The sequence below is a fragment of the Somniosus microcephalus genome, chromosome 8, assembly GCF_052327205.1.
Source record: "Somniosus microcephalus isolate GS21.2 chromosome 8, FLI_Smic_1.0, whole genome shotgun sequence".
In the NCBI taxonomy this organism is placed as follows: Eukaryota; Metazoa; Chordata; class Chondrichthyes; order Squaliformes; family Somniosidae; genus Somniosus; species Somniosus microcephalus.
This window is the reverse complement of record NC_140994.1, coordinates 187,434,644-187,447,685: the sequence shown is the minus strand read 5'-3', so window position 1 is coordinate 187,447,685 and position 13,042 is coordinate 187,434,644.

Sequence of the window (13,042 nt, the reverse complement as noted above, 5' to 3'; positions counted from 1 at the left end):
TAGAAAGTGCCGTCCCAAGGCGCTTTCACAGGAGCGTTATCAGACAAAATTTGACACCAAGCCACATAAGGAGATATTAGGAGAGGTGACCAAAAGCTTGGTCAAAGAGGTAGATTTTAAGGAACGTCTTAAAGGAGGAGAGGTAGAGAAGCATAGCAGTTTAGGGAGGGATTTCCAGAGCCTAGGGCCCAGGCAGCTGAATGCACGGCTGCCAAAGGTGGAGTGATTAAAATCGGGGACGCACAAGATATCAGAATTGGAGGAGCACAGAGATCTTGGAGATTTGTATGGCTGAAGGAGGTTACAGGGATAGGGAGAGGCAAGGCCATGGAGGGATTTGATAACAAGGATGATCATTTTAAAATCGAGGTATTGCCGGACCGGGAGCATTGCAATGGAGAATTTTGAGCTCATACTTCTGTAGAATTCTAGAGATGAATGAAGATCAATCAGCTTCAAGTCTTTGTGCTCTTGAAGGAGACATTGATTTGTCAAAGAATTGCACTGAGTACTATTCCGTTTTCTCCACAATTACTTCAGTACTGAAGGAGTTGAAAAGCATATTTTTAGCCATTTACTTCGACTGGAGAAGTAATAGCATGTCGCACAAAAATGTATTTTGGCTCATTGTTATGCTCCGCACTTGCTGTTTAGTAACATTCTCACATTCCTGTTAACTTTGGTATTTTATAATTAAAGATTTATTCACATTTGTTTGTGTGTGAGAGACTTTCTGTTCTTGCCTCTTGGCGCTTTTAAATTAATAGAAGTTTAACAGTCTGCTTGAGCTCAGAGTTAATTTAAAGCAATTCAAAGATAGATGTCCAATATATTAACAACAAGCTTTATGAGGTACAGTTATGTAACTATTCATTTCAAACACTGCTATTTATTAAAATGAGACCCAATTTAACTCCTTAATAGGCACCTTTCCAATACAACTTTATCATATCAAACTAAAGAAATGAGCTATGCAACATCATAGGAACATGCACAGTTTAAACTGAATATCAAAACAATATAACGTCCATTCCTCAACAAAAAACAATGACATTACTGGCTTGGATTTTGTGGTAGAAGTAACGGTGAGGCTATCAGCGCTCACTGTTAATAAGCAGTTAAATCGTACAGCACATGCGCAGTTAAACACAAAATCAGGAAGTTGCTGCCCGAGTTTCCCTCTCCTCCAGAAGCTGCGTTATACCAGTATCTCACCAAGAGACTCGGAATTGAAATACATGCAATGGCATGAAGTTGGAGAAGTAGAGTGTTAGATACCCATTAAACATGCCAGAAAAAGTTAGGTCTTGTTTGTGGTGTATGTAACCTGTTCCACCTTAAGAGAACTTAAGCCTGTTCCACCTTAAGAGATGCACTACTTTCTCTGGCTGCTGTATACGTAATACCGGTGGTGACCACCGGTATATAAGCACTGTGTAGTGATATTGTACTTAGTATAGTCCTGACCTCCAACTAGTAAAGACCTGTTGAAACTTTATTCTTGTAGTCTGTGTCAGTAATTAATATTAATACAACTGGAACACACAGACTTAACAGTGGCAACGAGTCCGATTCTTACCCTGCGGCAGTTTATATCCACGGCGGCTTCGTCCACAGAACGGGCGTCGAAGAGAGGCATCCACCCCCATCACCCTGCTGGAAGACACGTCGCGCGGCAGGCATCGAGAACCCGGAGTGCAGAAGACATCCTGAACTCGAAGCCTCCATCAGTGGCAGTCAGCTATCTTCTTTCTACCTCGGTGGTGGGTAAGCCGGTCAGCGACGCGAGCAGAAAGTCGGCCGCGTTGGCTGTACAGACGGGGGAGGAAGACGGAGGAATAAGGGCGGTGAGATCGATCACGACTGGAGATAAGGGCCGGGCCGCATTCGGGCCGAAAGGTGCAGCGCGGGGACATCGATCGCGGCTGGTGATAAGGGCCGGGCCGCTTTCGGGCCAAAAAGGCACAGCGTCTGGGGCGACTGAAGGCGCGAGAGCCGCGGTGAAGGCGAACGCAGCCAGTGCTAATAACCGGGCTGCAAGAAGGGATGCGAGGCGCGACATCGGGGAAGCGCGAATGCCCGAGGGAGCCGCGGTGAAGCGGAGACAGATTCGGGGGAGTTACTAACCGCTGGGAAAGGGGAGCAGCAGCAGCACGCCAAATGCCATTGCAGCCAGTGGGTGAAGACCGCCAAGCGCGGGAAAACTGCCATTTTGTAGGCGGAGGACAAAGACAAGAGCGGGAAGCCGCCATCTTGGGATAAAATTTAAAAAAAATAAATAAATAAAATAAATTGCAACGATGCCTAAACATGGGAACATTAATACCTTTGATAGCGACATCGAAGATTGGGCCATGTATGTAGAACGCATACAAAATTATTGTAAAGCAAATAAAATCCCAGATGCAGAGAAAGCACTAACTTTATTAAACTTAATGGGTGCGAAGACATACGGGCAATTGAAACACCTTTTATCACCAGATGAACCGGCGGATAAGACATTTGAGGAGATTGTTACTGTCCTGAAAAATCATCTAAACCCCACGCCGCTGATGCTAGCGGAACGATTTAAATTTTACAGCAGAAGGCAGCTGAAGGATGAAAGCAATGCTGAATATTTAATGGAATTGCGTAAGCTAGCAAAGTACTGTCAGTTTGGAACGGGACTAACAGACGCGCTAAGAGATAAATTTGTGTGTGGATTATTAAAAGAAGATACACAAAAGCGACTGCTCGAGGAGAATGAGCTGACGCTTGAGAAAGCGGTCACTATGGCAGCAGCACACGAAGCCGCAGCGAGAGGCACGGCAGTAATGCAGCTACGGTCACCGGAACTCAGTACAAATAAATTGGGTTTGAGTACTGTAAAATGTTATCGTTGTGGAAAGACAACACACGATCAGAACCAGTGTTGGTTTAAAAACCAAGAATGCAGAACATGTGGCAGGCTTGGCCACATAGCTAAAGCATGCCGGTCAGGAAAGAAGACCAGCAACAAAAAGTCACCGCAAGGAAAATACATAAAGGTGCACAAGGTGACAAAGACCAGTTCGAACGAACAGAAGTCAGATTCAGACGCTAGCAGTAATGAACTGGGTAGCTTAAGAGTACACCACGTTGGTTAGGATGCAGATCTCCAGACAATTTGGGTCACTCTTCAGATAGCAGTAGTCCAAGTAAAGATGGAATTGGACACTGGATCGGCATTGACGGTCATGAATAAGAAAGATTACAAAAGGTTATTCCAACATATTCCCATACGGGATACGGAGATTATATTGAAAACATACATGGGGCAAAGAGTGTACCCCATCGGAAAGATAGAGGTAAAAGTGGTCCACAAGGGTGAAGAAAGCCAAGTAATGGACTTATATGTGCTACCTGAAGGAGGTCCACCACTACTGGGACGGGAGTGGATTAGGAAAATTAATATGGACTGGCACTCCTTAAAAGCACTAACGGTAGATTCCGGGGAAACAGATGTCAAACCTAAACGATTGTCCAAAATATTGGATGATGATAAAGAGGTGTTCCAGCAAGGACTGGGAACACTGAAAGGAATTACGGCAAACATCAAGATTGATGAACATGCACAATCCTCCCTTTTTTGAAGAGACGACGAAAGTTGACCCTGTTGAGTTATTTCATTCGACCATCATCGAGTGTTTACCAGTCACCAATGCAAGTATTGAAAGAGAAACCAGGAACGACCCGACACGGTCCCGAGTTTACGAGGTGACAGTGAAGGGATGGCCAACACATGGTGATCCTCTGTTACCGGCATTCTCGGCAAGGCGAGACCAGTTGTCCGTCTGCCATGGTACTTTGATGTACGGGACAAGAGTGATTATTCCTCCCAAGTTACGGGAAAGAGTTCTAAAGGAACTGCATGAAGGTCATCTGGGGGGAGTTAAGATGAAAAGTCTTGCTAGGGCTTATGTATGGTGGCCGGGCATTGACCAACAGATAGAGGAGTTGACAAAAAGCTGCGCTGGGTGCCAAAAAGTGCAAAATGCACCTCCGATCGCACCGCTACACCCATGGGAATGGCCTTCAGCCCCATGGCAATGCGTACATATTGACTTTGCTGGTCCATTCATGGACTCCATGTTCCTAATTGCGGTGGACGCACATTCCAAATGGCCAGAAGTGATCAAGCTGAATACCACTACTTCAGAAAAGACAATTGCGGTGTTAAGAACAATATTCGCAAGGAACGGATTGCCAGAACAGATATGTTCAGACAACGGACCACAGTTCATGTCAGAAGAATTCCAAAAATTCTTAAAGAAGAATGGGGTGAAACATTATACCTCTGCCCCATATCATCCGGCGACAAACGGGTTGGCCGAGAGATTTGTCCAAACATTCAAAAAGGCAATAAAGGCCATGAACGATGATCAGATTCCGTTACAACACAAGGTGGACAATTTCCTAATGGCATATCGAAACGCCGCTCATGCAGTGACTAACCAAAGTCCTGCCATGATGTTTTATAACAGGAGGTTGCGGTCCAGGTTGGACTTGTTAAAACCAAATGTGCAGAGGGAAGTGGAAAACAAACAGTTCCGGCATATTAATAACAAGTCCACTCGAAGTTTCGACGTAGGACAACCAGTGTTGGCAAGGGGCTATGGAAACGAAAAATGGCAGTCCGGAACAATTCGGGCCAGACAAGGACCTCTGATGTACACAGTAGATATTGGTAACAATGTGATAAGGCGTCACGCGGATCAACTGGTAGAATCAAGAGCAAGGGTCGAACCCATGGTTGCGACAGAGACAACTGTGGAACACGTTAATGAACCTGAAGCATCTACCTCGGCAGGGACTGTACCTGATGATGACGTCCAATACATAGGAAACCAACAAGAAGAGTCACCTCAGCAACAAGAATCAGAGACCACTGAAAGGCGTTATCCAAACCGAATCAGAAGGCCTCCTGAGAGACTGAACCTTTGAACTATTTATACCTGAAGTTATATATGTATATATGTTATTATGTTATGTTAAATGGGGATATGACTGTTAAGCTAAAAAGGGAGGATTGTGGTGTATGTAACCTGTTCCACCTTAAGAGAACTTAAGCCTGTTCCACCTTAAGAGATGTACTACTTTCTCTGGCTGCTGTATACGTAATACCGGTGGTGACCACCTGGATATAAGTACTGTGTAGTGATATTGTATTTAGTATAGTCCTGACCTCCAACTAGTAAAGACCTGTTGAAACTTTATTCCTTTATTCTTGTAGTCTGTGTCAGTAATTAATCTTAATACAACTGGAACACACAGACTTAACATTGTTCATTCAAGTGTAAGTGAATTTTTAACGGTGTGATAAGTCTTAATTATTGCCAAGCAACCTCTCTGACCCTGATATTTAACTTTAAAAAGTGTGGACTCTCATTCCTTCAGATTTTAATTATTGTTGGAGATTTTAATTTTTTTTTTACTTTTTCATTCTGTCTCTTATCTCTCACTCTCTCTTAATCCCATCTTTATTTCTTTCTCTTTATTTTGTTTTCTGTACATAACTTGGCATTGAATTAACTATTCTAACTGACACTTCCTGGTTTAGACTGTCTTGCTCCGATATTAACTGGGGAGGGATTTCCAAGCGGGGTGCGAGGTGCGGGGCAGAGTCGAGCGCCATGGAGTTTTGACTCCACAGTGTGCATGGTTTTTTTCAACGGGTTCCCCGCTCAGGAGCCAGCCTGATTGACAGGCTTGGCTCCGTGTCAGATGGAGAACGTACCAGAGGAGACCGGTTCACAGGGGCAGGTAGAGATGCTGCTCTGCATAGAGATCGCGAGAGTGGGGTGGGTACAGTTTGGTTTGGGGGGGGTGATCGGAGGGGGTGCGTGGAGATATTGGAGGGAGAGATGGGGGGCCAAGGAGGGAGAGGTGGGGAGTCAGGGAGAAATCGGAGTGGGGTCGGCGAAAGATCGGAGGGAGAGATCGAGAGAGAAATGGGGAGTCAGTGCGAGATTGGAGGGGGTTCGGGGAGAGATCAGAGGGAGAGATGCCGGGTCGGGAGAGATCAGAGGGGGTCAGAGAGAGACCAGAGGGGAAGATGCAGGGTCGGGGGGAGATCGGAGGGGGAGATGCAGGGCCGGGGAGAGATCGGAGGGGGGTTGGAGAGCGATCGGAAGTAGAAATGGGGGGTCGGGGGAGAGTCAGTGATCCCTGGGTGGGGTCGGTGTTCGTGGGTGGGGGTCCGATCGTGGGGGAGGTTTACAAATTTGTTTGGGGTGCTGGTAGTTAAGCACTCCTGCTGGCCCACAAGCAGTGCTGGAAAGGCACTTACCTCTTCCATGCAGCAGCCCTTGCTTCCCTTTAGCTGCCGGGTTTCCTGAGGCCCGGGATACCTGGCTGGCCAGTGTTAAGCCTGAAACACACAGATAAAATCTGAGGCATGCAGCCTCATTAAACTATTTAAATGAGCGACACGCCTCCTTGGAGTGGGTTGGTTGCCCACCCCCATCCCAGCTCCGTTAAAAGCGGAAATAGCTGGGTTCGAGGCGGGTTGGTTTGGGTTTGAGATTTTTTACATTTTTACTTCTCGCCTCATCCACACCCACCAGATTTTGGGGGTTAAAATTACCCCCTGCGTGTCTCAGTAAGGATTCTTCAATCTGATTGGTTAAGGAGACACACCGTTGCTTGCCCTATTCATACAGGTCCCAGATCTCCTGTTTTTGAATTCTAATCACCACAACTTCCAATACAAAAGCCCACAGAAAATTGGTGCAAGTGTAAGTGTAATGCATGGTGAACACTGTTCATTCTCCGCTGACCGCAAAATCCAGGCCAATACAATTGAAAATAATGGGCAAAAGCCAGTGCCCACATGACACCTCCAAACATGTTGTAGTGACCTGCAAAACTATTATTCACCACTACAAACTGCTATGTCAACATGCCCTATCTATTAAACATGACTTTTATCATACACGAGTGAATCTTACATAGAAAGATAGAAACATAGAAGATAGGAGCAGGAGTAGGCCATTCGGCCCCTCGAGCCTGCTCCGCCATTCAATGCGATCATGGCTGGTCATCCAAATTCAGTACCCTGTCCCTGCTTTCTCCCCATATCCCTTGATCCCTTTAGCCTTAAGAAATATATCCAACTCCTTCTTGGTTGGCCCAGTAATTCGGCTCGGGTGATTGCCGCGCGTGCAAGGCCCCAAGGTGGACTTACCCGGCGCACCGACATCTGAAATCTGGCCCGCAATGACATTCCTGTGACTGGCCAGCTTGAGGTCCTGCCGCGCTGTGCGTGCGTGACCCAGCGGCGTACTTAGTGCGATGAGCCGGCTGGGATCACGTGGGCACTGGGCAACCAATGGGAGGTTGCAAAAGTTCATTCATAAGTTTGACAGTGAGAGCTGTCAAACTCATGAAAACTGCTGGCCCCAAAACACTACTTAAACCTGAAAGAAAATTTAAAAAAACATTGCAATACTTAAATGAACCATAAATAACTATGAAAAACTATTTTAAACAATAATTTTAAAATTTGAAAAAAAAAAATTTATAAAAAATCGGGGCTAAAACTAAACTTACCTTACTGTAAATTCTTTAAAAATAACAAACCTGTGGAAAAAAAAAATCTAAATTGTACTAAAAGCCCACTTACCTGTAAAACTAAGTACTTACGTCTGGTTTTTCTGTGTGTAAATATTGGAGGCCTTTACACACGTGCAACTCTGAAAAAAAAAGGGAATTTCACTGCGCACGCGCTGCCTATGCAGTCGCGCGCGCTGTGCCTCTGAACCCCTTCGTTCAGAGGACTGGAAATGCCGGCGTTCCCCGCATGCGCGGTGCTTCCTGAACGCCGGCATTTCCACCGGCCAGATGCGTGAGTACCCAAACCGTACTCACGCACTTGGACCCGAATTACTGGGCCAATATATTTAATGAATTGGCCTCTACTGCCTTCTGTGGTAGAGAATTCCACAGGTTCACCACTCTCTGGGTGAAGAAATTCCTCCTCATCTCTGTCCTAAATGGCTTACCCCTTATCCTTAGACTGTGACCCCTGGTTCTGGACTCTCCGACCATTGGGAACATCCTTCCTGCATCTAGTCTGTCTAGACCTGTTAGAATTTTATAAGTTTCAATGAGATCCCCTCTCATTCTTCTAAACTCCAGCGAGTACAATCCCAATCGACCCAATCTCTCCTCATACATCATTCCTGCCATCCCAGGTATCAGCCTGGTGAATCTTCGCTGCACTCCTTCCATGGCAAGAACATCCTTCCTCAGATAAAGCGACCAAAACTGCACACAATACTCAAGATGTGGTCTCACCAAGGCCCTGTACAACTGCAGCAAGACATCCTTGTTCCTGTGCTCAAACCCTCTCGCTACGAAGGCCAACATACCATTTGCCTTCTTAACCGCCTGCTGCACCTGCATGCTTACCTTCAGCGACTGGTGCACAAGGACACCCAGGTCCCGTTGCCCTTCCCCTTCTCCCAATCTATTGCCATTCAGATAATAATCTGCCTTCTTGTTTTTGACACCAAAGTGGATAACCTCACATTTATCCATGTTATATTGCATCTGCCATGCTTCTGCCCAATCACCCAACCTGTCCAAATCATACTGGAGTTTCTCGGCATCCTCCTCACAGCACACACGCCCACCCAGCTTTGTGTCGTCTGTAAACTTGGAGATATTACATCTAGTTCCCTCGTCCAGATCATTAATATATATTGTGAATAGCTGGGGTCCAAGGACCGATCCCTGCGGTACCTCACTAGTCACTGCCTGCCACTCGGAAAAAGAGCCGTTTATTCCAACTCTTTGCTTTCTGTCTGCCAACCAGTTCTCTATCCAAGTCAGTACCTTGCCCCCAATCCCATGTGCCTTAACTTTACACACTAATCTCTTATGCGGGACCTTATCGAAAGCCTTTTGAAAGTCCAAATACACCACATCCACTGATTCTCCCTTATCTATTATACCAGTTATATCCTCAAAAAATTCCAGTAGATTAGTCAAGCATGATTTACATTTTGTAAATCCATGTTGACTTTGTCCGATCAGGTCACTGTTTTCCAAGTGCTCTGCTATTACATCTGTTATAATGGACTCTAGCATTTTCCCCACTACCGATGTCAGGCTTACCGGTCTGTAATTCCCCGTTTTCTCTCTACCACCTTTTTTGAACAGTGCGGTAACATTAGCTACCCTCCAATCCATGGGTACTGTTCCAGAGCCTATCGAATTTTGGAAGATGACCAGCAATGCATCTACTATTTCTAGGGCCACTTCCTTAAGTACCCTAGGATGTAGATTATCAGGCCCTGGAGATTTATCGGCATTCAATCCCGTGAATTTCTCTGACACCATTTCCCTACAAATACTGATTTCTTTCAGTTCCTCCCTTTCATTAGACCCTATGTTCCCCGACATCTCTGGGAGGTTATTTGTGTCCTCCTTTGTGAAGACAGAACCAAAGTATGTGTTTAATTGGTCTGCCATTTCTTTGTTCCCGATTATAAATTCCCCTGATTCTGACTGCAAGGGACCTATGCTTGACTTCACCAATCTTTTTCTCTTCAGATATCTGTAAAAGCATTGCATCTTCCATTGCATTACTCACGTAGATGCTCAAATCTGAAGACACTAGTGCAGTTTAGCTACTAACCTGGCCTTTACTTTTAAAGCCAGTCCTCGAAATAGGCAAATTTAGGTCATTGTAGCCACATATAAACTACTGAGGTTAATTAGAGAGTGGTCATATCTGTGTGTAAATTTCAGATTGCAGGTTTTTTTTTCTTAAGATTGTTTTGCATCAGTAACAGACTGTGATATCTGGTGGGTGCCAACTGGTGTGTTTGATGTGTGCACAACACAAGTCTTTTATATGAATAGCAGCTCAGTTCCTGCTCCAGGTTCAATGGGCATAAGTCCGTGCAGATCAATCCAGCACAAATATCACAACCAATCTAGTATTAAACATCTTTTACCAATCTATGGGCAAAGAATTGATTTTGTCACCATATATAAATGATTTTGTTTGTTCAGCATTTCTGTTAAAAATGCATATATAAAAAGGAAGTATTAAATATCTAAAGATCTTGACATCATCCCTGCATTAAATACAGATCAGCAATTTTACTAAATTTTTATCAACTTGTGCAACCGGAATCCAGATAAATCCTGTAAGATTCCTAAGCAGTTTGATCTTACGTAAAGCAAACATTACTCTTCTATGATAAATTGAGTCCTTAACCACAGATATGAATACTGACAATCATTAGGAAGATGCAATATCCAGTCTTTTGATTTTGATATCATCTTCTTCCCCAAAACATTTTAGGAATTCAGTATTGCCTATTAATTGGTTTGGGATAATTGTTCTGTGAAAAGGTTTGCTTTTTTGATGAGTGAACATGGTGGCCTCAAGCTGGCTTCAAGACACATTGAAAAATCGATTGGTACTTCAACTGAGAAAAGCGAGGGGCTGCTGTAAAATAGCCATAAATGGAGTTTCTTTTTTTCCTGCGTTTCTGTCCTCATCTCTTGGAGTGCTATGGGGAATGGCACTCATTGGATAGTTCTTTCAAAAGAGCCAACGCAGGCACAATGGGCTGAATGGTTTCTTTCAGTGTTGTAAGATTCCATGATTCTACAACTCCTGCTAAGCACGGTTCCACAGACACTGTTACCCTTCGTTATCTCATTCTAATGATTTAACGGTGAGATTTGGCACGCTGTTCAACGATCATAGTTGAATCCACACCTAATCGTGTCCTCACCCAGATCCACAGACACGCATTTCTAGCATATATGTGGACATTGGGTGAGGGCAAGATTAATTGAGGATTCAATTGTGAAGATTGAATGGACTGCCAACTCACTGGCAGGAGGGTCGGTAACCAGAGGACACAGATTTATGGTAATTGGCAAAAAATGCAGGGGGGAAATGAGAATTTATTTTTTTACGCGGCGAGTTGTTAGAACTGTAATGCACTGCCTGAAAGGATGGTGGAAACAGATTCAATAGTAACTTTCAAAACGCAATTATATATATACTTGAAAAGGAGAAGTTTGCAGGGCAATGGGGAAAGAGCAGGGGAGTGGGACTAATCGGATCGCTCTTTCAAAGAGATGGCACTGACATGATGGATCGAATGGCCTCCTTCTGTGTTTTTTGAACCTATGAGTAGGTACAATGGCTAATTTTCCACTCCTTAACTTAGGAATGATGAGACCAGTTGCAGCGCCCCTACGATGTCCCCAGCTGAAATCATCAAGCCCAACACTGAACAGAGATTAAATCTAGCTTTGCTGGTTTGTAAGGCTTAGTTCCACACTGGGCAAAGGGTTTACCAATGGAGCCATTGGGGGGAACCACTTAAAATGGAGTTACAAAAAAAAGTCACATTTTTATGGCTCAAACCTACTATTACAGCAATTACATTTACCACATTGCTCCCACAGGAAAAGAAGAATCCTAATGAGGCAGATCTTCAGTAATTCCACAGGCTGACATTATGGTGGTCAAAATCATAGGAATTCTAAACAATGAAATCAGCAGAAATATTGGAAGCCTTTAATAAGGAGGTTTTTTTGGCCACAAAAATGTCACTGGATCGGGAGTTGTTTCGATCAACGTTATTGATCAAATCAAAAGTTTGAGTCCACACACAGAAAGCAACCAGCTAAGCTTAAAACTGCTGCATTTTCACCAAAGATTCAAACAGTGATGCAAAGACTCCGATATGAAAAGAATATTTCATCCTTTGACATTTCAGGTTACAAACCTAACATGAAAATAATAATATACTCTGCAAAAAGTATTCTGATCCCGAGATCAATTATTTATTTGTAGTTGAACTGGAAAGTATCAGTTAAAAGAGCTAGTCAGAGAATCTGTTACTGCGCAAGCAGATAACAAACATTGGTTTCTATTGTTTTATCACACTACTTATGAACTAAACAGTTAGCTTATCTTTTAAATTTATACTAAAACGGGTAATAATTTCACTCTTGACCAGAAGTGCCATTCGGTTCAGTTAAGTGATGAGTTAATTGAGCATTGTAATTGTTTGTGCGTTACATAATTCCCTTTAAGTAGGATGTTCAAATTATGTGTTATCTGTGTTAAGGGTACTAACATACTAATTCCCATGACTACAATGTAATGTTTCATTAGACATTGCCGTGTATAAGTGTGCACAGGGAGGATGCTTCAGTTCTGCTTTGTATATTATACTCATAATACTTGTGCTAACTTATGTGTGCACTGAAGTAAGGTTATTCCTCTCTGTCATGAGTTAACTTTGTTAATTTGTGTGGATATAAGATTGAATCGTATATAGCAATGCAAAAATAATGTCTAAGCTATGTATGTTATGGTAAACTTCCTACTTGAGATACCCTATAGCATGTGTAACTAAGTGGAATGCGATTAACCAGCCCTGAGAACATATATTAAGGTGGTACTCAGCATGATAGGAACATTAGGAACAGGAGCAGGCCATTCAGCCCCTCAAGCCTGCTCCGCTATTCAATTAGATCATGGCTGACCTTCACCTTAACTCCAATTACTCGCCTTTGCTCCCCTATCCCTTGATAATCTTACCTAACAAGAATCTCTCGATCTCACTCTTAAAAGCTCCAATTGTCCTGGTACTTGCACAAATATGAGCTGATATATTTGAATGGTTAACAGCAGAGCATGTAACTCTCACTGAAGAGGCCAATGATATGCTCTTCATTTAAAAGCTTTTCTGTGAAAATGTCACCATTTAAATTGTTTGAAAATAACTATATTGAAAATGTTGAGGCAGATTCACAATTTTCACCAACATTTTTATCATTCTGAACCAATTACTCTTTGTATCAAAACTTAATAAGTGCTCCTAACAGCAAAATTAATAAGAATATAAGAATTTCTAGGTACAGGAAAAGTAATTATGTCCAAAGAAACCATACTTTTCTAATACGTCAACCCCACTCAACTTCTCACCATATACCTCAATTTCTGCTCTCCAGAAAAGCATCGGTTTCTTTTTTAATC